Source organism: Hypanus sabinus, chromosome 4 (assembly GCF_030144855.1).
Source record: "Hypanus sabinus isolate sHypSab1 chromosome 4, sHypSab1.hap1, whole genome shotgun sequence".
In the NCBI taxonomy this organism is placed as follows: Eukaryota; Metazoa; Chordata; class Chondrichthyes; order Myliobatiformes; family Dasyatidae; genus Hypanus; species Hypanus sabinus.
The window spans coordinates 63315999-63337824 of NC_082709.1; the positions used below are offsets into that span (position 1 = coordinate 63315999).

General features: G+C 42.9%; 1 long non-coding RNA gene across 2 annotated transcripts in view; it reads right to left on the minus strand.

The window, feature by feature from the left end:
- LOC132392832 (uncharacterized) overlaps positions 1 to 21826 on the minus strand; it is a 106110-nt gene that overhangs the window by 80812 nt on the left and 3472 nt on the right. For both annotated transcript variants that reach the window (XR_009511665.1, XR_009511666.1), the window contains exon 2: positions 17246 to 17491. This is a non-coding gene — a long non-coding RNA (uncharacterized LOC132392832). The remainder of the gene's footprint in view (positions 1 to 17245; positions 17492 to 21826) is intronic.

Here is a 21826-nt window from a genome sequence, read left to right on the forward strand (position 1 = left end):
TGTTCTCAGTTTCCAGTATCATGTTGCTGTCAGTGACGTGATCATCACTGACAGGTAAGTCTGGTGATTGTAACGGTTACTTCCGCCTTGTTGGATGAAGTTGATTCAGGTGTGTTCTTCAGTTGAGCATCCAATATCTGGTCCACATGACATCTTCATGTCTGATCTCCAATATCCACTGCGTACGTCAGTGGTCCAATTCTTGTAGCTACCCTACTGGGTGTCTACTTGTCTTCTCTGTAATCATGCACTAGGAATTCCCGTCCAATCTCAAAGCTCCTTGCTGCTTCACTTGGCAACTGGCAGAACTGTTTATTCTGCACTTCCCTCTGTAGATCTGTTTCAGGAGATCTATGCGAGATCTCAGATTCCTGTTCATGAACAGCATAGCAAATACTTGTTTGTCATCACATGCACAGAGTTCTAATACACAAAAAGGAAGTTGACTACCTTGCGCTGTAGAGAAATGTCCTCTTTGTCCATTGCTTTAATGGATTTCTTGAAGGTTTGGATAAACCTTTCAGCTAACTTATTTGTTGCTGGGTGTTGAGAAGCTGACTTGAAAGGTCTGCAATCATTTTTCTTCATGCCTTTGAGTTTACCAATCCCTTTCTCAAATACACTCTCATTAGCATTAAGCAGCTGGGCCAATCTCTGGTTAGTGCTACCATTTGGGTTGCAGTTGCCTGTGATGCCACACTGAGGGTTTGGTTGTGCACATGTGCCATATGCCTTCTTTACCATCCAATCAACTAATGCAGCCACTTTCAGGGAACTATGGACATGGACCCCAAGATTCATCTGTACATAGACACTCTGAAAGGTTCTACCATTAACTGTGTACTTTCCCTTTGCATTTGATCTCCCAAAGTATGACTCTATACTTTGCTAAATACGCCCAAAGGAAAATAAATCTCATTTTGCATATGGTGACATATATGTACTTTGATAGAAACATAGAAAACTTACAGCACAATACAGGCCGGCCCATAAAGTTGCGCCGTACATGTCCCTACCTTAGAAATTACTAGGCTTACCTATAGCTCTCTATTTGTCTAAGCTCCATGTACCTATCTAAAAGTCTCTTAAAAGTCCCTACGTATCCGTCTCCACCAAGGTTGCTGGCAGCCCATTCCACGTACTCACCATTTTCTGCATAAAAAACTTACCCCTGACATCTCCTCTGTACCTACTCCCCAGCACCTTAAACCTGTGTCTTCTTGTGGCAAACATTTCAGCCCTGGGAAAAAGCCTCTGACTATCCACACAATCAATGCTTCTCATCATCTCATACACCTCTATCAGATCACCTCTCATTCTCAGTCACTCCAAGGGGAAAAGGCCGAGTTCACTCAACCTATTCTCAGAAGTCATGCTCTCCAATCCAGGCAACATCCTTGTAAATCTCCTCTGTACTCTTTCTATGGTTTCCACATCCTTCCTGTAGTGAGGCGACCAGAACTGAGCACAGTACGCCAAGTGGGGTCTGACCAGGGTCCTATATAACTGCAACATTACCTCTCAGCTCCTAAATTCAATTCCACGATTGATTAAGGCCAATATACTCTACACCTTCTTAACCACAGAGTCAACCTGTGCAACTGCTTTGAGAGCCCTATGGACTCAGACCCCAAGATCCCTCTGATCCTCTGCACTGCCAAGAGGCTTACCATCAATACTATATTCTGCCATCATATTTGACCTACCTAAATGAACCACTTCACACTTATCTGGGTTGAACTCCATCTGCCACTTTTCAGCCCAGTTTTGCATCCTATCTATGTCCTGCTGTAATCTCTGACAGCCCTCCACACTATCCACAACACCTCCAACCTTTGTGTCATCAGCAAACTTACTAACCCAACCCTCCACTTCCTCATCCAGGTCATTTAAAAAAATCACGAAAAATAAGAGTCCCAGAACAGATCCCTGATGGCACTCCACTGGTGACCAACCTCCATGTAGAATATGACCTGTCTACAACCACTTTTTGCCTTCTGTGGGCAAGCCAGTTCTGGATCCATAAGATCCCCTTGGATCCAATGCCTGCTTACTTTCTCAATAAGCTTTGCATGGGGTGCCTTATCAAATGCCTTGCTAAAATCCATAATCACTACATCTATTGCTCTTCCTTCATCCATGTGTTTAGTCACATCCTCAAAAAATTCAATCAGGCTCATAAGGCATGACCTGCCCTTGACAAAGCCATACTGACTATTCCTAATCATATTATGCCTCTCCAAATGTTCATAAATCCTGCCTCTCAGGATCTTCTCCATCAACTTACCAACCACTGAGGTAAGACTCTCTGGTCTATAATTTCCTGGGCTATCCCAACTCCCTATCTTGAATAAAGGAACAACATCCGCAACCCTCTAATCCTCAGGATCCTCGCCCGTCCCCATTGATGATGCAAAGATCATTGCCAGAGGCTCAGCAATCTTCTCCCTCGCCTCCCACAGTAGCCTGGGGTGCATCTCATCCAGTCCTGGTGAATTATCCAACTTGATGCTTTCCAAAATCTCCAACACATCCTCTTCCCTAATATCTACATGCTCAAGCTTTTCAGTCTGCTGCAAGTCATCACTACAATCACCAAGATCCTTTTCCATAGTGAATACTGAAGTAAAGTATTCATTAAGTACCTCTGCTATTTCCTCTGGTTCCATACACACTTTCCCACTGTCACACTTGATAGGTCCTATTCTTTCACATCTTATCCTCTTGATCTTCACATACTTGTAGAATACCCTGGGGTTTTCCTTAATCCTGCCCGCCAAGGCCTTCTCATGGCCCCTTCTGGCTCTCCTAATTTCCTTCTTAAGCTCCTTCGTATTAGTCTTATAATCTTCTAGATCTCTAACATTACCGAGCTCTCTGAACCTTTTGTAAGCTTTTCTTTTCTTCTTGACTAGATTTATTACAGCCTTTGTCTACCACGGTTCCTGTACCCTACCATAACTTCCCTGTCTCATTGGAACGTACCTATGCAGAACCCCACACAAATATCTCCTGAACATTTGCCACATTTTCGGTACTTCTCCCTGAGAACATCTGTTTCCAATTTAAGCTTCCAGTTTCCTCCCTGATAGCCTCATAATTCCCTTACTCCAATTAAACACTTTCATAACTTGTCTGTTCCTATCTCTCTCTAATGCTGTTGTAAAGGAGATGGAATTATGATCACTATCTCCAAAGTGCTCTCCCACTGAGAGATCTGACACCTGACCAGGTTCATTTCCCAATACCAAATCAATTATAACCTCTTCTCTGGTAGGCTTATCTACATATTGTGTCAAGAAACCTCCCTGCACACACCTAACAAACTCCACCCCATCTAAACCCTTTGCTCTAGGAAGATGCCAATCACTATTTGGGAAATTAAAATCTCCCATCACAACAACTCTTATTATTACCTTTCCAGGATCTGCTTCCCTATCTGCTCCTTGATATCCCTGTTACTATTGGGCAGCCTATAAAAAACACCCAGTAAAGTTATTGACCCCTTCCTGTTCCTAACTTCCACCCACAGAGACTCTGTAGACAAGCCCTCCATGTCTTCCTCCTTTTCTGTAGCTGTGACACTATCTGTGATCAACAGTGCTACACCCCCACCTCTTTTGCCTCCCTCCCTGTCCTTTCTGAAACATCTAAAACCCAGCACTTGAAGTAACCATTCCTGTCCCTGAGCCATCCAAATCTCTGTAGTGGCCACCACATCATAATAAAATTTCCTTTGAAGTTTGAACATCTCACACTGGCCTCTATTAAACTCTGACAATTCTCAATATAGCACAATTAGCAGAGGTCGCAGTACAGGTTCTTGCAGAACACCAGGCGGAACAAGTGCCATCAACCTCTACTCTCTGTCTTGTATGGGCAAATCAATTCTGAATTCAAACAGCCAAGTCTCTGTGGATCCCATGCTTCTTAATCTTCTGGCTAAGCCTACCATGAGGAGCCTCGTCAAATGTCTTACTAAAATCCACATTCATGACATCCACTGCTCTACCCTCACTGGCCATCTTGGCCACCTCCTCAAACAACTGAATCAAGTTAGTAACACGTGACTCCCTCTACACAACCTCATGTAAACGGTTCCTAATTAAACCATGCTTTTCCAATTGCTCAGATTCCGCTGTACTATCTGCCCTCCCACTTTATCTCATATGCCTTCGCATATCATGCTGCACACCGATCTCACTATTCTCCACATCCTCCTTGGTGAATACCGATGCAAAGTACTCATTTAGGACCTTGCCCATATCTTCCGCCTCTAAGCATGTTTTCACCTTTATCCTTGAGTGGCTTTACATCAGGGGTTCAAATCCTTTTCTCATGCCATGAACCAATACCACTAAGCAAGGGGTCTGTGGGCCCCAGGTTAGGAAGCGCTACTCTACATCATTATCCTCTGGCTCTTGACGTACTGTATGTATGGATTGTTTAGGGAATCTCTTTAATCTTACTTGTGAAAGGCTTATCATGCCCCTCCTGGTTCTCCCAATACCCTTCTTGAATTCCTTTCTGGCTTCTTTATAATGTGTTACACTCCAGTTCACAAAAGTGGGTCCTACATATACCTGTCTGGACACGCCCCCCCCCCCCCCCCGCTGACTGCTCCTGTGGCTCCTCCCACGGACCCCGGTATAAAGGTGATTGGAGACACAGCCCCGGCCTCAGTCTCCAGGATGTAGTGTGGTGGTCATTTGCTGCTTGTTCTTTCTGCCAGCCAATAAAAGCCTATATCTCGCCTCATGTCTCCGAGAGTTATTGATAGTGCATCAAACACTAATCACCATATTTATAAAATGCTTGGTTCATCAATTTACCCATTATAGATATATTTTGAAAGTGTTGAATGTTCTCAAATTCCACTGTGATAAAAAGAGCATGTGATTCACAAATAAAAATTCTCAGTTAAGTTGATCAAAATCCCTGGCTGTAATACTCATTTATGTGAACAAAGGTGGAGGGCTGAATACTTTTACAAGGCATTGGACATTGAGACATAGAGTGAAATGCATTGTTTACATTAACAACAAACAACCACCCAAGGGTGTGCGGGGACAGCCCACAAGTGTCACCACACATTCCGACGCCAATACAGCATGCCCACAATGTTCAACAGAACATAAGCAGCCAGAACAACAAAATAAAACAAGACAACAACCCCAAAATAAGCCCCTTTCCCAGCTGCCCTCTCCCTCTCTCTCTCTCTCTCTCTCTCTCTCTCTCTCACACACACACACACACACACACCTCCGATCTCAGGACAGGCCAATGCCTGCCTCCAGTCCTTAGCCCTGGACTCTTGGACTCTCAGACATCATGCCTCCAACGTCCAGACAATTGCCAACTTCAGTTTTCGAGCTTCCACGCTTTCGACTCCAGACTCACTGAGCTCTGGACTTCAACCTTTGGCTTTGCCTTCCACTCTTCACTGACCTCTGGGTATTGACCCCAGGACTTGCTGATCATGGGTTTGACCTGCGAGCCTCAACCCCAGGACTCACACTATAACACTTTATTCTGCATTTTGTTATTGTTTTCCCATGTACAACCTTTTGCACTGACGTGATGTAATGTTCATATGGATGGATGGCACATAGGACAAAGTTTTCGACTGTACTTTGGTACATGTGACAATAATAAACCAATTTGCCAATTTAATAATTTAACCCATTCGGCCCTTTGTGCCTGCTTCACCATTCAGTATGATCATGGCTGATCATTCAAATTCAGTACATCATTCATTCTTTCTTTCCTTTTCTTGTGATCCCTCTATCCCTAAGAATTACAATGCACTGTGTCACACTCATAGAGCTGCTCCCTCTGGTCCTGTCTTGTGTCATGTTTTCCCATGTGACCATGTGAGCTTCCTCTGGATGCTGCAGTTTCCTCCCAATTTCCAAAGATGTACAGGTAGGTAGGTTAATTGGCCACTGTAAATAGCGCCTGGTGTGTAGAATGAAGGGGGGAGATGATGGGGATGTGGGATAAAAATGGGATTAGTGTCGTCTTTGAGTGCTTGATCCCACAGACTCATTGGGATGAAGGGCCTAGTTCTGCGCCGTGAGCTCTATGAACTATATCTAACTACAGGTTGAGAACTCCTTACCCTAAAATCCAAAATCCAAAAACCTCTGAAATACAGAATTTTTTTAAGCACTGACATGATGGCACAGATGGAAATTCCACAAGGCGTTGGGAAGGGTCCCGGGTGATGCACAGGTCTCCGTGCACCACAGATAGTTCCAAGAAGTGACCTCACATATGTAATGAATAGAAGTCAACGAAAATAGAAAAACACTCCATACAGCAAAAAATGAAGATCTCAAATGTGTATTGAAAGAGTGGATTGGTCAGCATGGGAATGAATATATGCTACTTAACTGTTTGCTGATTATGAAGCAAACAAAAATCTATCACAGTGAACTGAAAATTGAAGGTTATTCAGCAAGCTGGTTGCAGAAATTTAAAATTTTTAAGATGAAATGTCTGCAGAGCAGCAAAGAAATTTATTGATGAATTTGCCAAGATCCTCGCTGATGAAAATCTAACACCAGAACAAGTCTGCAATGTTGATTGTTTTTATACCTCACGTAAAACCTGAAAAAAAGTAAAATACAAATATATACAGTGTACTGTAACCTTTTAATCAAAACACGGCATCGTAGGTGGAGACAGAAAGCCTGCCATTGTTTGTTGTTGTTCATCAGTGATTCAGGTGTGTCTCCTGATGCTGCTCTGCTGCTTTTGTTACCCTGCACTCATTATATTTTCATTATATTAGTGGTGTGTAATATCTTTTACTGTGAAGTTCGTATGTTTGATGAGCAAGTATAAGACAAAGACTTCTTACCAATAGCACATAAATTCAGAGTTGGAAATGATGGTGATCACAAGCTATCTTATTATTATTCCAAAATCTGAAATACTTCTGGTCCCAAGCATTTCAGAATAGTGGGTACTTAACCTGTAGAAGATTCTAAATGATAAAATGGAATCTCCCATTCAGAATGACACCTTTTAACTTAAATAGCACAGATGGACAAGTTTCAGAGTGTACTGGCCAAGATTAAATAAAAATCAAAGTACGATGGCAGCAGATTTTAAAGAAGTACAGTTCTGTGCAAAAATCCTAAGCACATATAGATACCTAAGACTTTCATAAATTACGGTAGTAATTTTATGTATTGCACTGTACTTCTGCGGCAAAAAAAACATATTTCATGACATACCGGTATATGAGTGATGATAAACCTGATTCTGGTATTGGTCTCTATTGTGGACTGAGAGTGGAATCATGGTTAGTAAAAGGGGGAGGAAGAGAGGAGGCAGCAGGAAGCACCAGAGACACATTCTGTAATGAGCAATAAACCAATTTTCACAAAGACAAAAGTCTCATTCTAAGTGAGAATTGGAATTCGATTGTAAGCAAGGTGGGACAGCAGAAATCTGATTGGATGAGGACTAACCAGTCAAGAGGAGTGGTTGTTGGGATATAAATACCACCAGACTAGATATGCCCAGGCATCATCCCTGATGAAGATGGCAGAATTTGTCATTGAAACATCGGTTAAAATCGATACCTGTACCCAGTTGGAAGGCCCAGAAAGTTTATTTGCCATTGTTATGAACCCCGTAACTGGGTCACTTACCAGCAAAGATAGAGAGGTCCGTTGAAGTCTGATGGTACTATTTTAACAGTATTTATTAATTAAAAATACACAAAATAATATCAATGCAAACATACAGATAATATACGTCATCAATACTAAATCTAAAAGCGTGGGTATAATAATAATCAATAAGAAATAGCTCTATCTTTGTCTAGGGGATAATGTATTGTCCAATGGAAATATAAAAGTCACTGTTAGTTCGTTCAAGCTGCAGCATTTTGGTTTGAGAGAAAGACGGGTTAAAACTTGCCCAGTCCTTTTATGATGTCAATCCTTCGAGAGTCATTGGGAGTTGGTTTCCCCGTTGTCAGCTAAAAGCCCTTCGTCCATGGTAAAAGCCACCGGTTCCGGGGCAAATGGAACCGAATGCACGTGGCCTCCTCCCATCGGCTTCCGTTATTACGGGATCGCTAGCATTTCTTCTGGTGCGTCAGAAGGGGCTATTCCCACAGACCCTCTTTAATCCTGCCTCACTGGGTCTCAGATGTCAATCAGGTTGGGGGTGATGCAATCCCTCCCTCAACCATCCCACTTTGCCTGAGGGCTTCCACGTAGCACAATATTGTAATACACGTCCATCTCCAAGAGACAATGGCCGTTTCCCGTAGCTTTATATCGCCGGGGGGGGGGTCAAGACATTCCGCACGTCTCTCTCTCATTTCCTGGGTCTCCTGACCCAAATCAATAGTGATCTTGTGATTCTCACAAAGGAGGGGGCTACCCCGCACCCTTCGGCCCCTCAGAGCTGTGGTACATTCATAACACCATATACACTGAGAAAACACTGGATCTTTTCTGGATAAAACAACTGTTTGGAATAAAAATTAACTTACATGGTGTTTCAGGGCTGGGTGTATCTGCACCTGTGCCACACACCCCATTCTGGCACTCCTTCTCTGCCACCTGTCCCACACCCCTCCCGTAGCACTCCACCCTCGGCAATCCTTTGCTCCTACCAGATTCACAAACTCACTCTTCGCTCCACATTGACAAATACAGTACTGCACAAAAGTCATAGGCGATCTAGCTATATGCATTTGCCTAAGACTTTTGCACAGTACTGCATTTCATAATTCTCAAAAAGCAGAGGCACAAGTGAGAATTAACTTCACAGGGAAGTGGCTTTGCGACACATTCAAAAGTTAGGAATGGAAATATACTGTAGGAAAGAGCCAATAAAATTGTGGGAAATGGGATAACTGTAGAAAATGACAGAATACAACTGAATTTTGAATAAGAAAGCAAACAGAATGTCAGAGTAAACCAGCAAAAGGTATTAAAGCAAAATATTATCAACTTCTACAAGTGAAAAGAAGTAACAGAGTTACTAGTTGGCCTTAGTAGAAGAATCCAGAATAACAACCGGAAATAAAGACTTGTTGAATTAGTCAAAGAGGCATAAAATACAGAAACAGACCCTTTGGCCCATCCTGCTAGATTGACCATCAACCACTCAATTACATTGAATATTTTGTCTTCATTGCAACTAATACCAAAAGCTGTCAAAAATAGATGATAATCAAAGATATTGAGAGATATGGGGTTTCGAAGTAGCCTTGGAGTATATGTTCATAGGTCCAGAAAAGCAGCAGGTTCAGTAGATGGAGGATAATGGAAGATTTTATCACACAGAGACTAGCTGGAACCAGGAACTCGCCACTTAAAGTGATGGTAGAGGCAGAAATTCCATCATATTTACACAGTATTCTGATGTGTACTTGAAGAGACATGACCTGCAGGATTCCCTATGAACCAAGTGCTAGACGGTTGGATTAAGAAGCTCTTACTAACATACATGACTGAATGAAATAGAATTTTTTATGATACCACACAGCTAAAGAGACTGAAGGACTTTGCATCATTTGAATGCGAGAACGATGCGTAGTATCCCTTATGAACGAGAATTAAACACTGGAACAGAGGAGTCAGAGAGTCGTAGAAAAGTACAGCACAGAAACAGACTCTTTGGCCCATATAGTCCATGCTGAACCATTTAAACTACTCCCATCTACTTACACTGGGACCATAGCACTCCATGCCCCTACCATCCATGTACTGTACCTATCCAAACTTCTCTTACACGTTGAAATGGAGCTTGCATTCACCAGTTGTGCTGGCAGCTCATTCCACAGTCTCATTATCCTCTGAGTAAGGAAGTTCACTTCATGTTCCCCTTAAACTTTTCACCTTTCACTCTTAACACATGAATTGTGGGTAGTCCCACCCAAACTCAGTGGAAAAAGCCTGCCTGCATTTACCCTTTTGTATCTTTCTATCAAATCTCCTCTCAATCTTCTGTTTTCCGAGCAATAAAATCCTAACCTATTCAATCTTTCCTTATAAAGCAAATCCTCCAGACTAGGCAACGTCCTTGTAAGTTTTCTCTGTAACTTTGTTTACATCCTTCCTGTAGGTAGGTGACCAAAACTGCACACCGTACTCCAAATAAGGCCTCACCAATGTCTTAAAGAACTTTAACATAGCATCCCATCTCCTGTTCTCAGTACTTTGATTTATGAAGGCCAATGTACCAAAAGCTTTCTTTATGTCTTATCTACCTGTGACTCCACTTTCAAGGAATTATGGAACTCTATTCCCAGATCCCTTTGTTCTACCACTCTCCTCAGTGCCCTTTTGTTCACTGTATAAGACCTGGTTGGTCCTATCGAAGTCCAATACCTCGCACTTGCCTGCCCATTTTTCCAGCTGGTGAAGATTCCACTGCAAGCTATGATAGCCTTCCTCGCTGTCCACTACACCCTCAGTCTTAGTGTCATCTGCAAATTTGCTGATTCAGTCCACCACATTATCATCCAGATCACTGATGTAGATAATAAACAACAATGAACCCAGCACTGATCTCTGCGGCACTCCACTTGTCTCAGGCCTCCAGTCAGAAAGGCAACTATCTACGACCACTCTCCGGCTTCTGTAACAAACCCAATGTCTAAGCCAATTTACTATCTCATCTTGAATGCCGAAGATTGGTTAGTCGTGACCGACCATGCACGAAGCCATATTGACTATCCTTAATCAGTCCATGACTATCCAAATACTTATATATCTGGTCTCTCAGAATACCTTTTAATAACTTGAGCAATAAGAGGATGAGCTTAGAGCATGGATCAGCACATGGAGCTATACTGTTGAGGCCATTACAGAGACTTGGATGGTGCAGGGGCAGGAATGGCTATTTTAAGTGCCAGGTTTTAGATGTTTCAGGAAGGACAGGGAGGGAGGCAAAAGAGGTGGGGGTATGGCACTGTTGATCAGAGATAGTGTCACGGCTGCAGAAAAGGAAGAAGTCATGGAGGGGTTGCCTACAGACTTTCTGTGGGTGGAAGTTAGAAACAAGAAGGGGTCAATAACTCTATTGGGTGTTTTTTATAGACCAACCAATAGTAACAGGGATATCGAGGAGCAGATAGGGAGACAGATTCTGAAAAGGAGTAATAATAACAGGGTTATTGTGGTGGGAGATCTTAATTTCCCAAATATTGATTGGCATCTCCCTAGGGTGAGGGGTTTAGATGGGATGGAGTTTGATAGGTGTGTTCAGGAAGGTTTCTTGACACAATATGTAGATAAGCCTACTAGAGAAGAGGCTGTACTTGTTCTGATATTGGGAAATGAACCTGGTCAGGTGTCAAGTCTCTCAGTGGGAGAGCATTTTGGAGACAGTGATCACAATTCTATCTCCTTTACCACAGCATTGGAGAGGGATAGGAACAAACAAGTTAGGGAAATGTTTAATTGGAATAAGGGGAACTATGAGGCTATCAGGCAGGAACTTGGAGGCATAAATTGGAAACAGATGTTCTCAGGGAAACGTATGGAAGAAATGTGGCAAGTGTTCAGGTGATATTTGCGTGGGGTTCTGAGTAGGTACATTCCAATGAAACATGGAAAGGATGGTAAGGTACAAGATCCGTGGTGCACAAAGGCTGTTGTAAATCTAGTCAAGAAGAAAAGAAGAGCTTATGAAAGGTTCAAAAAACTAGGTAATGATATGAATCTAGAAGATTATAAGGCTAGCAGGAAGGCACTTAAGAATGGAATTAGGAGAGCCAAAAGGGGCCATGAGAAGGCCTTGGCAGATAGGATTAAGGAAAACCCCAAGGCATTCTACAAGTATGTGAAGAGCACGAGGATAAGATGTGAGAGAAAAGGACCAATCAAGTGTGACAATGGAATAGTGTGTATGGAACCAGAGGAAATAGCGGAGGTACTTAATGAATACTTTGCTTCAGTATTCACTATGGAAAAGGATCTTGGTGATTGTAGGGATGGCTTACAGCGGACTGAAAAGCTTGAGCATGTAGATATTAAGAAAGAGGATGTGCTGGAGCTTTTGGAAAGCATTAAGCTGGATAAGTCACTGGAACTGGATGGGATGTACCCCAGGGTACTGTGGGAAGCGAGGGAGGAGATTGCTGAGCCTCTGGCAATGATCTTTGCATCATCAATGAGGACAGGAGAGGTTCTGGAGGATTGGAGGGTTGCAGATGTTGCGCCCTTATTTAAGAAAGGGAGTAGGGATAGCCCAGGAAATTATAGGCCAGTGATCTTACTTCAGTGGTTGGTAAGTTGATGGAGAAGATCCTGAGAGGCAGAATTTATGAACATTTGGAGAGGCATAATATGATTAGGAATAGTCAGCATGGCTTTGTCATGGCAGGTCGTGCTTTACGAGCCTGATTAAATTTTTTGACTAAGCACATTGATGAAGGTAGAGCTATAGATGTAGTGTAAATGGATTTCAGCAAGGCATTTGATAAGGTACCCCAATCAAGGCTTATTGAGAAAGTAAGGAGGCATGGGATCCAAGGGGACATTGCTTTGTGGATCCAGAACTGGCTTGCCCACAGAAGGCAAAGAGTGGCTATGAAGAAGAAGAAGAAGAATGACCTTAACTCCTGGTGGAGTCATCGGGGCACTGTCGTGACAAGCTTTTTGCACTGATCTTTTTTTGGTGATTGCTTATCATGTGGTGTTTCTGTAGCATTCTCCAGTTCTTTTTACGAGGTCGAGCTGCTAGCTTGATGCCCAACCCAGCATGGATGGAAAGCGTGCAAGGCAGCTAGCTGGATTTGAAATTGGGACCATTCGCTCCGGAGTTCAGCACTGATGCCAAAGAGTGGTTATAGATGGGTCATATTCTGCACGGAGGCCTGTGACCAGTGGTGTGCCTCAGGGATCTGTTCTGGGACCCCTACTCTTAGTGATTTTTATAAATGACCTGGATGAGGAAGTAGAGGGGTGGGTTAGTAAATTTGCTGATGACACAAAGGTTGGGGTGTTATGGATAGTGTAGAGGGCTGTCAGAGGTTACAACAGGACATTGATAGGATGCAAAATTGGGCTGAGAAGTGGCAGATGGCGTTCAACCCAGATAAGTGTGAGGTGGTTTATTTTGGTAGGTCAGATGTGCTGGCAGAATATAGCATTAACGGTAAGACTCTTGGCAGTGTGGAGGATCAGAGGGATCTTGGGGTTCGAGTCCATAGGACACTCAAAGCTGCTACGTAGATTGACTCTGTAGTTAAGAAGGCATACGGTGCATGGGCCTTCATCAATCATGGGATTGAGTTTAAGAGTTGAGAGGTAATGTTGCAGCTATATAGGACCCTGGTCAGACCCCACTTGGAGTACTGTGGTCAATTCCGGTCGCCTCACTACAGGAAAGATGTGGAAACCATAGAAAGGGTGCAGAGGAGATTTACAAGAATGTTGCCTGGATTGGGGGGGCATATCTTATGAGAATAGGTTGAGTGAACTCGGCCTTTTCTCTTTGGAGCGACGGAGGATGAGAGGTGACCTGATAGAGGTGTACGAGATAATGAGAGGCATTGATCATGTAGATAATCAGAGGCTTTTTCCCAGGGCTGAAATGGCTAGCATGAGTGGGCATAGTTTTAAGGTGCTTGGAGGTAGGTGCAGAGGAGATGTCAGGGGTAAGTTTTTTATGCAGAGAGTGGTGAGTGCGTGGAATGGGCTGCCGTCGGTGGTGGTGGAGGCGAAGGTGGAAACAATAGGGTCTTTTAAGAGACCGCTGGATGGCTACATGGAGCTTAGAAAAATAGAGGGCTATGGATAAAGCCTAGGTAGTTCTAAGGTAGGGACATGTTTGGCACAGCTTTGTGGGCCAAAGGTCCAGTATTGTGCTGCATGTTTCTATGTTTCTAACTTTCCCACTACTTATGTCAGACTCAGTGGCCTATAATTTCCTGGTTTATTTTTAGAGCCTTTTTTAAACAGCGGAACAACATTGGCTATCTTCCACCATGGATGATTTAAATATCTCTGCTAGGGCTTGGCAATTTCTGCACTTTCTTCCCGTAGGGTCCGAGGGGACAGTTTGTCAGGCCCTGGGGATATATCTACCCTAATTTGTCTCAGGAACAGCAAACAGCTTCTCCTCTGTAAACTCTATAAGAAACATGAAGTTGATGCCATTTTGCCTTACATCTATAGACTCTGTGTAAATAGAGTTACATCTACAGACTAGAGTTACATCTATAGACTCTGTGTATTTCCTGAGTAAATACAAATGCAAAAAAAAATCTACAATCTCCACAATCCCTTTTGGCTTCACACATGGATTACTACTCTGATCTTCCACAGGAGCAATTTTGTCCCTTTGCAATCCTTTTGTTCTGAATATATCAATAGAATCCCTCAGGATTCTTCTTCACTTTGGCTGCTAGCGCAACTTCATCCCTTCTTTTAACCCTCCTGACTTATTTCTTAAATGTTCTTTTGCATTTCTTATACTCCGTAAGCATCCCATTTGTTCCTACCTGCCAATACCTGATATGCTCCTCCTTTTTTTCTTAACCAAGATCTCAATACCTCTTGAAAACCAAGGTTCTGTAAATCTGTAATCTTTACCTTTTTCTCTGTCAGGCACATGAAGGCTTTGTACTCTCAAAAACTTCACTTTTGAAGGCCTCCCAGTTACCAAGTACACTTTTCCAGAAAGCAATCTGTCCCAATCCACAGTCGCCAGATCCTTTCTGATGCCATCATAATTGGCCTTTCTTCAGACCAGACCTATCTTTTTGTATACTGTATTTACTCTGAAACTAACGGCATTGTGATCACTAGATGTAAAGTGTTCCGCTGCTCAAACTTCGGTCACCTTCCCTATCTCATTCCCTAAACACAGATCAAGAATCACACATGCACTGGTTGGGACTTCTATGTACTAACTATCAATCCATCAGATTATAAACCAATTCTGTTCACCACACCCCCCCCCCCCCCAACCGGGTTCCGATTTCTTTAATACCAAACAGATATCTGTAACTTTTACTTCCAAAATCTGTGATTCTCTCTATGGCTCAACACCTTGCTGGGAAGAGTGTTCCCATATTTTTACTAGCGTGACATGTGTGAACAGCCTGTGTAATTTCACAACCACTTTTTCCCCTCTCGATGTAGTAGTTTTCGTAGAGCACCAGCAGCAGATTAATAAAGTTACTGAAGACATGATAGAGAGATCCAGACAACTGTTCTGAAGTCACGAGTTCTGATCCCTCCGAGATTGTCGGTGAACATAATGCAAGTAATTAAACAAATTGGGAATAGAAAGCTGGAACCAGTAATAGTGATCATGAAACTACAGGATTACAGTAAAACCTTATCGGATTGCTGCATAGAAAACAAATTTGCTGCCCTTACCAGCCCTGACTGGCACATAACCCCCATGTGAATGATTCTTAATTTCATTAGGGATATGCTATAAATATTGACAAAGCAGTCATGAATAAATAAAGATTCCCCTTCTCTATCCTATGAAATCCTTTAATCTTCTCAGTTCAATTATCATTTCATCTTCAATATTCAGCTGAATACATTTCCTTTACATATTTGTTGTCACAGTGCACAGAAACAAACCCTCTGGCCCACCATGTCCATGCCAAGCTTTTTGCCCATCTACTGTAATTTGTCTCTCAGGATCTGTGCTTCATTGGCAAAGTCACCATTTACTGCCCATTGCTAATTGTCCCGATAAGGTAGTGGTGAGTCATCTTTCTGAACTAGTGAAGGTGCTCATACAACATTGTTGGTTACACTGTTCCACTATTTACATCCTGTTCTGTACAGTCTGCTGTATAATTTAGCAGTCTAGCTATGGCCCCTCCAAGGTCAGTTTCTCCCTGGAGACCCTAGAGACTGCTGGAATCTGGGACAACAATATGCTGTAGGATCTCAGCAGGTTATGAAGGATCTGTGGGGGAAAGAAATTGTCAATGTTTCAGGTTGAAACTCAGCATTAGGACCAATCCTAGTGCAGGGTTTTCAAGATTCAATGTAATGTATTTATCACATTACATTGAAACATACAGTAAAAAGCATTATTTGCCTGAACAACTAACACACTCAAGGAGGTGCTGGGAGCCTGGGGGCCGCCCACAAGGGTCGCTACACATTCCGGCACCAGCACAGCATGCCCACATTGATCAGCAGAATGATGTAGAACACAACAAAACAGAATGTAACAAGCGACAAAGCAACGACAGGAGAACAAGCCCCTTTCCACCCACAAACACACATAGTCTTCTAACTCCAGGACAGGAGGTCTTCAGCCTCCAGCAGGCTTATTTCCATTAGAACCCAAAATATTTTTTTTTAAACTTTTTTTACTGAGTTTTCAAATAATTACAGAAAGAAAAAGAAAATATGTAAAAAAAATATAAACCCTTCAAAATATTGACAGTTCCTTTCCCCCATCCCCGACCTTCTGAGTTTCTCTGGCAGACTGTCTGTCCTTCAGTTTATCCCTCTTGTGCTCAGAGTGAGCGCAATACTCCAGAGAGGTTTTAACCAGGTTTTCAGATGCAAACAAGCATACAGGATTCAAGATTCAACTTGTGTTTCCAGGAAAGGGTTAGGGGTCGATTAGCATGTTTTAGTTGCAGCCCTAAAAAGCAAGACTGAGAGCTCACTAGTCATACCATACTAAATCCCAAGACCCAACTATGAAAATCACATTGCTTATTTAGACCCATTAGTTAAGCCCCCACTAACAACCCTCATTGAAACAAAGGCAGACAATACAGAGAGATGTACTTGTCAACAGGGCTGTGATAATTGCTATGCCTCCTCTGTAAGGTATGAATAATGTTTGAATAATGTTTCTTTTTCTGCAGGACACGGACAATGCTGTGTGGACCCAGCATTGTTGGTGCCAATCCCATTAGTGGAGAATGCCTGTGCTTTGACTTCAGTGGGAACTTGGGCTTGAGCACCACCCAGCCCTGCTTCCTATAAGCGGTATGCTTGGGTAAACGTCCACTTCAATTACAATCGCTCTATTGATGTAAACTCAGACCAGAGTACCTTGAGAGCATTTGCAAAAATGACAGAGTACATTGTCAATAGGTTGTTAGTGCATTTAATATGCACAGTGGAAGAGAGGCAATTGTGCAAGGCTGGGAGGAGGGGGCTGCATAGAAATGAAGCACAATTTTTAACCCTTTGTGTGGGTGATCTGCTACCACATTGCTCTGGACAGATTACAATGTTTTCTTATGGTTCAGTGAAATGACTCTTACCTCTGCATGAAGAAGGTGTAGATTTTAATTCCACACCAAAAGCACAAAATTGATTGTCCATGGATACACAGATGCTGGTGGAAGTGTTTCTATTACATTGACTCTTAAACCGAGACCTTGCCCTCTCTTCACAGTTTTGCCATTTCTTGCCAAGGTCAGGATTTATTGCTGATTCCTAAATGCCTTGAGAAGGTGGTAGTGAGCCTTCTTGAACTGCTGTAGTCTAATGAGGATGCTTCCACAGTGCTGTTTGGGTAGAGAGTTCCAGGATTTAGACCAAGTTACAGAGAGATTCGTAATGTATATTCAGGTACTGGAGCAGTTATTACTCTTCAATCATCAAGTTCCTGAAACTGTGTGGGTAACTTCACTCACCTCAACATTGAACTGATCACTGAACACAACCTATGGACTCACTATAAAAGACTCTACAACTGACATTCTCCATATTATTTATTTATTTATCTTTTATTTGTATTGCACAGTTTGTCTTTTGCACATTGGTTTCTTGTCAGTTTTTGTGTATTTTTTTATTGATTCTATTGTAGTTCTCTGTTCTACTATGAATACTTGCGAGAAAATGAATCTCATGTGACATGGTGACAGCTATGTACCTAGATAATAAATTTACTTTGAACCTTTGTAGTCAGGAATTATGCAACTTGGGGAAGAGGAGGGAATACCTGTAGACATTGGCGTTTCCACACGCCTGCTGTCATTGTCCTTTTAATGCATTGCCTCCACTGAGGTGTGTGAACTCTGGTTATTATTGGCCCTATTTCTATGAAACAGAGGTTCTAAGATCAGTCACAATGCTTCTACAGCTATCCTACAATTGAAGTAAGCTCAGACTGTGCACTAATACCAGACATAGGCAGATAACTTCAAGATATGTCACTGATAATAAACCTGATTCTGATTCTAACAGGAGAAAAGCCTAATTTGCACTTCATGTTATTGACATTGGAATTCACTTAAGCATTTCCCAGCCAACCAAATGCTTGCTCATATAGTATAAGAAGAGTCTACTATTGCCAAAATGTTAATGGTTAAATAATCTGTTTTTAGCATCTTGGTTAATGTGGCCTGATATACAAGAAAACCCCAATTGCTTTTCTTCTGATAATACTATGGGTCATTTACATCCACCTGAAAGGGCAAGTACAACCTTTGTCTAACAACTGACTGGAAGGCAGTCATTTGCAGCAGGGGCAGCAACACCAACCACCACCCACCCACTACCAACACCCCCCCCCCCCCGCCCAAGTATATCAGCTCATGTCAGACTAGACTTTGTGCTCAAGTCGTTGAAAACTGGACATCATAAACTTCTGACTTGGATTTGAAAGTGTTCAAAGTTAACTCAATTAATCTGCCAGAAGCCAGCATGGATGGCCTCCTTCCATGTTGTAATAATGATACCTTTCTGTGATTCAGCATATTTTCCATAAAATGTTAATTGTTGGCAATGCTTCAGAAACTTACAAGCTTTAAAGGCAACTTGTTTGCTATAGAAAGAGGGCTCCTTTACTTATGAAAAAGGAATTAATGCTACCCCGGCGTATATGATGAATAATCTCTTCTCTTTATCAAGGATGATGCCTGGGCATGTCTAGTCTAGTGGTATTTATACTGCTGTCATCCGTCCCTCCTGATTGGTTAGTCCTCATCCAGTCAGGTCTATGCTTATCCCACCAGGCATAATCCCTGATGAAGATGGCAGAGTTCATCATTAAAATGTCAGTTAAAATCAATAGCTGCACCCAGCTAAAAGCCTGTGAGAGTTTATTCATCCTTTACCTATGTTATCAAATTAAAAATATCCTGATAGATAAATATTTGAAAGACTGAGGAATTGAGGGTTATGGTGAGTTGACACAGAAGACGAGTTGAGGCTGGCAGAGATCAACCAAGATCACACTGAACAGTAGAGCAGATTTGAAGGGCCAAATGACCTATTCCTACTCTTACTTTCTTGTGTTCGTTGTAGGTAATCCACGTTTTTCTCAATGAAGAGCATGCTCTTGGGAGTTGCTCAGATTCATTCAGATTAATATTCTTTGTTTTGTGTTCTTTACTTGTAATAACTTTTATGTAGGATTTACAGCTCAGAAGCCAGCCACATTTGCACTGAACACAAACTTCCTGCCAAGAGACACTGTGGAATTATCTGCTGGCCACCAATGGCTAAGCAGGGAAGGGCTATGAAAATAAAGTATGAATTTGCATAAAACCAGTAGGGGAGAGCCTTGGACTATTTTCTTCTTTTTCCACTTGTTCGGCTAGAGTTGGCAAGCTATGTTGTTTCTAAAACACCACATGACCATAAGATATAGGAGTAGAAGTAGAGCTGTTTGGCCCACCGAGTCTGCTCTGCCATTCAATGATGGGCTGATCCAATTCTTCCAGACATCCCCACTCCCCTGCCTTCTCCCCATACCCTTTGAACACCTGGCTAATCAAGAACCTTTCTATCTCTGCCTTAAATATACCCAATGACTTGACCTTCACAGCTGCTTGTGGCAACAAATACCACAGATTTACCATCCTCTGACTGAAGTCATTCCTCCACATCTCTGTTCTAAATGGACGTCCTTCAATCCTGAAGCCATGCCCTCTTGTCCTAGATTCCCCTACCATGGGAAATAACTTTGCCATATCTAATCTGCTGCCTTTTAACGTTCGGAATATTTCTATGAGATATCCCCTCATTCTCCTGAACTCCAGGGAATACAGCCCAAGAGCTGCCAGATGTTCCTCATAAGGTAACCCTTTCATTCCTGGAATCATTCTCATGAACCTTCTCTGAATCCTCTCCAATGTCAGTATACCCTTTCTAAAATGAGGAGCCCACAACTGCGCACAATACTCCAAGTGTGATCTCATGAGGGTCTTATAGAGCCTCAATATCACATCCCTGCTCGTATATTCTATACCCCTAGAAGTGAGGCGAAGAAGACAAATATAATGTCAGCATTCATTTCATAAATAAAATGGCAGAGGTATTTTAAGTTTATGGGAAACCACAGCAACTCACTTTATTGTCACCCAAACACAGAACAGAAAGCATGGTAAAAAACCTTCACACGTGGGAATAGGCAGAAAATGGTTTGGCACAGCCAAGAAGGGCCAAAAGGCCTGTTTCTGTACTGTAATATTCTATGGTTCTATAAAGTGAACCCCAGCTCAATGTCAGTGGTCGTGAATTATCTATGTTTCCACCCAGTACACTAACCTTCACAGCAGCCCCCCCCCCCAAATATTCACTAAATCTGGCATTGTGAGCCTGTCCAAAGCTTGGACGAGCTGCCTGGCTCAGGTCCTATGTTCCATGGGTGGAGTAACAGCAGGTGCTTCTGACTCGTCCAGAGGTGTGTTGATGCATTCATGGTCATGTGGTGACGTCAGAGGCATGGTAGCAGAATCCATCAAATCTTGGAGGATTAAGGCGATCCTCTGAAATATATTCAGGTTTACCCTCTCCTATCTATACTAAAAGTCTTTTCTTTCCATTCCAAAACATGGAACAGCCCATCGTAAGGGGTACTAAGGGGATGGTGGTGTGCATCATGGAGGATGAAAATAAATGAGGTGGAATGTAGATCAACAGGAGCCCAAGAGAGCTGCACGCCATGATGGAAGTAGGAATAGGTGAAAGGGAACTGAGTTTACTGAGCAGGTTAGAATGCTGCTGAGAGAATAACCAGGAGGTCGCGGCATCAGGAATAAAATCACCTGGCACTTGTAATGGCTGCCCGTATACCAACTCAACCGTGTATGACTGCAGGTCCTCATTTGGAGCCCTTGCAATCATATGAAAACTCATCCATCAGGGAAGCCTTCAAAACAGCCTTTAAGGAGTGGTGAAACCACTTGCACAGGCTATGCGACTTCAGGTGACACGCCATGGTGTGATGTAGCCCAATGCTGAAGTCCTAGGCCATCACAGCCCAGAGGTATGATAGGAATTGGGGACCAAGCTGAGAGGAAATATCAGATAGGATGCCAAACTGCGCAACCCAGGTGCTGATGAACACCGGGGTCACGTGTATGGCCTCTGGCAGCCTGGTAGGATGATCCACAACAGCAAGGAGGTGTGTGAAACTGCATCAGGGCAGCAGGTGGGGGGGCGGGGGGGAGAGGATCAAACAGGTGCACATTGACGTGGTCACACCATCGCCCAGAGGCCTCAGGAAGTGCCAATGGTGTCCAAACTTGATGGTTAATTTTCACTTGCAGGCACTCAAAACAGGCTGCACTCCAATCATGTATCCTTTCTAAGGCCATGCCACACAAACTTCAGAGTAACTGGTTTCTGTGAAGCCTTCAGCCCAGATGCTAGAGGCTGTGAATGGAATTAAATGCAGTTCGCCTCCAGCTTGTGGGCACTATGGGGCAAGGCGACCCGTTGAGACATCGCACAGAAGAGAAACCCCAGCTTCCCCAAACTTTATGTCAGCCAACTACAGGTTGGTGACTGCTGTTTGGTAAACCCATACCTCTAGGTTAGTAGCTTGGTCAGCTGTCCTGCTGGCATAGTCAACCCTGATGTGCATGACCTCAATGGCTGACCGTGAGAGG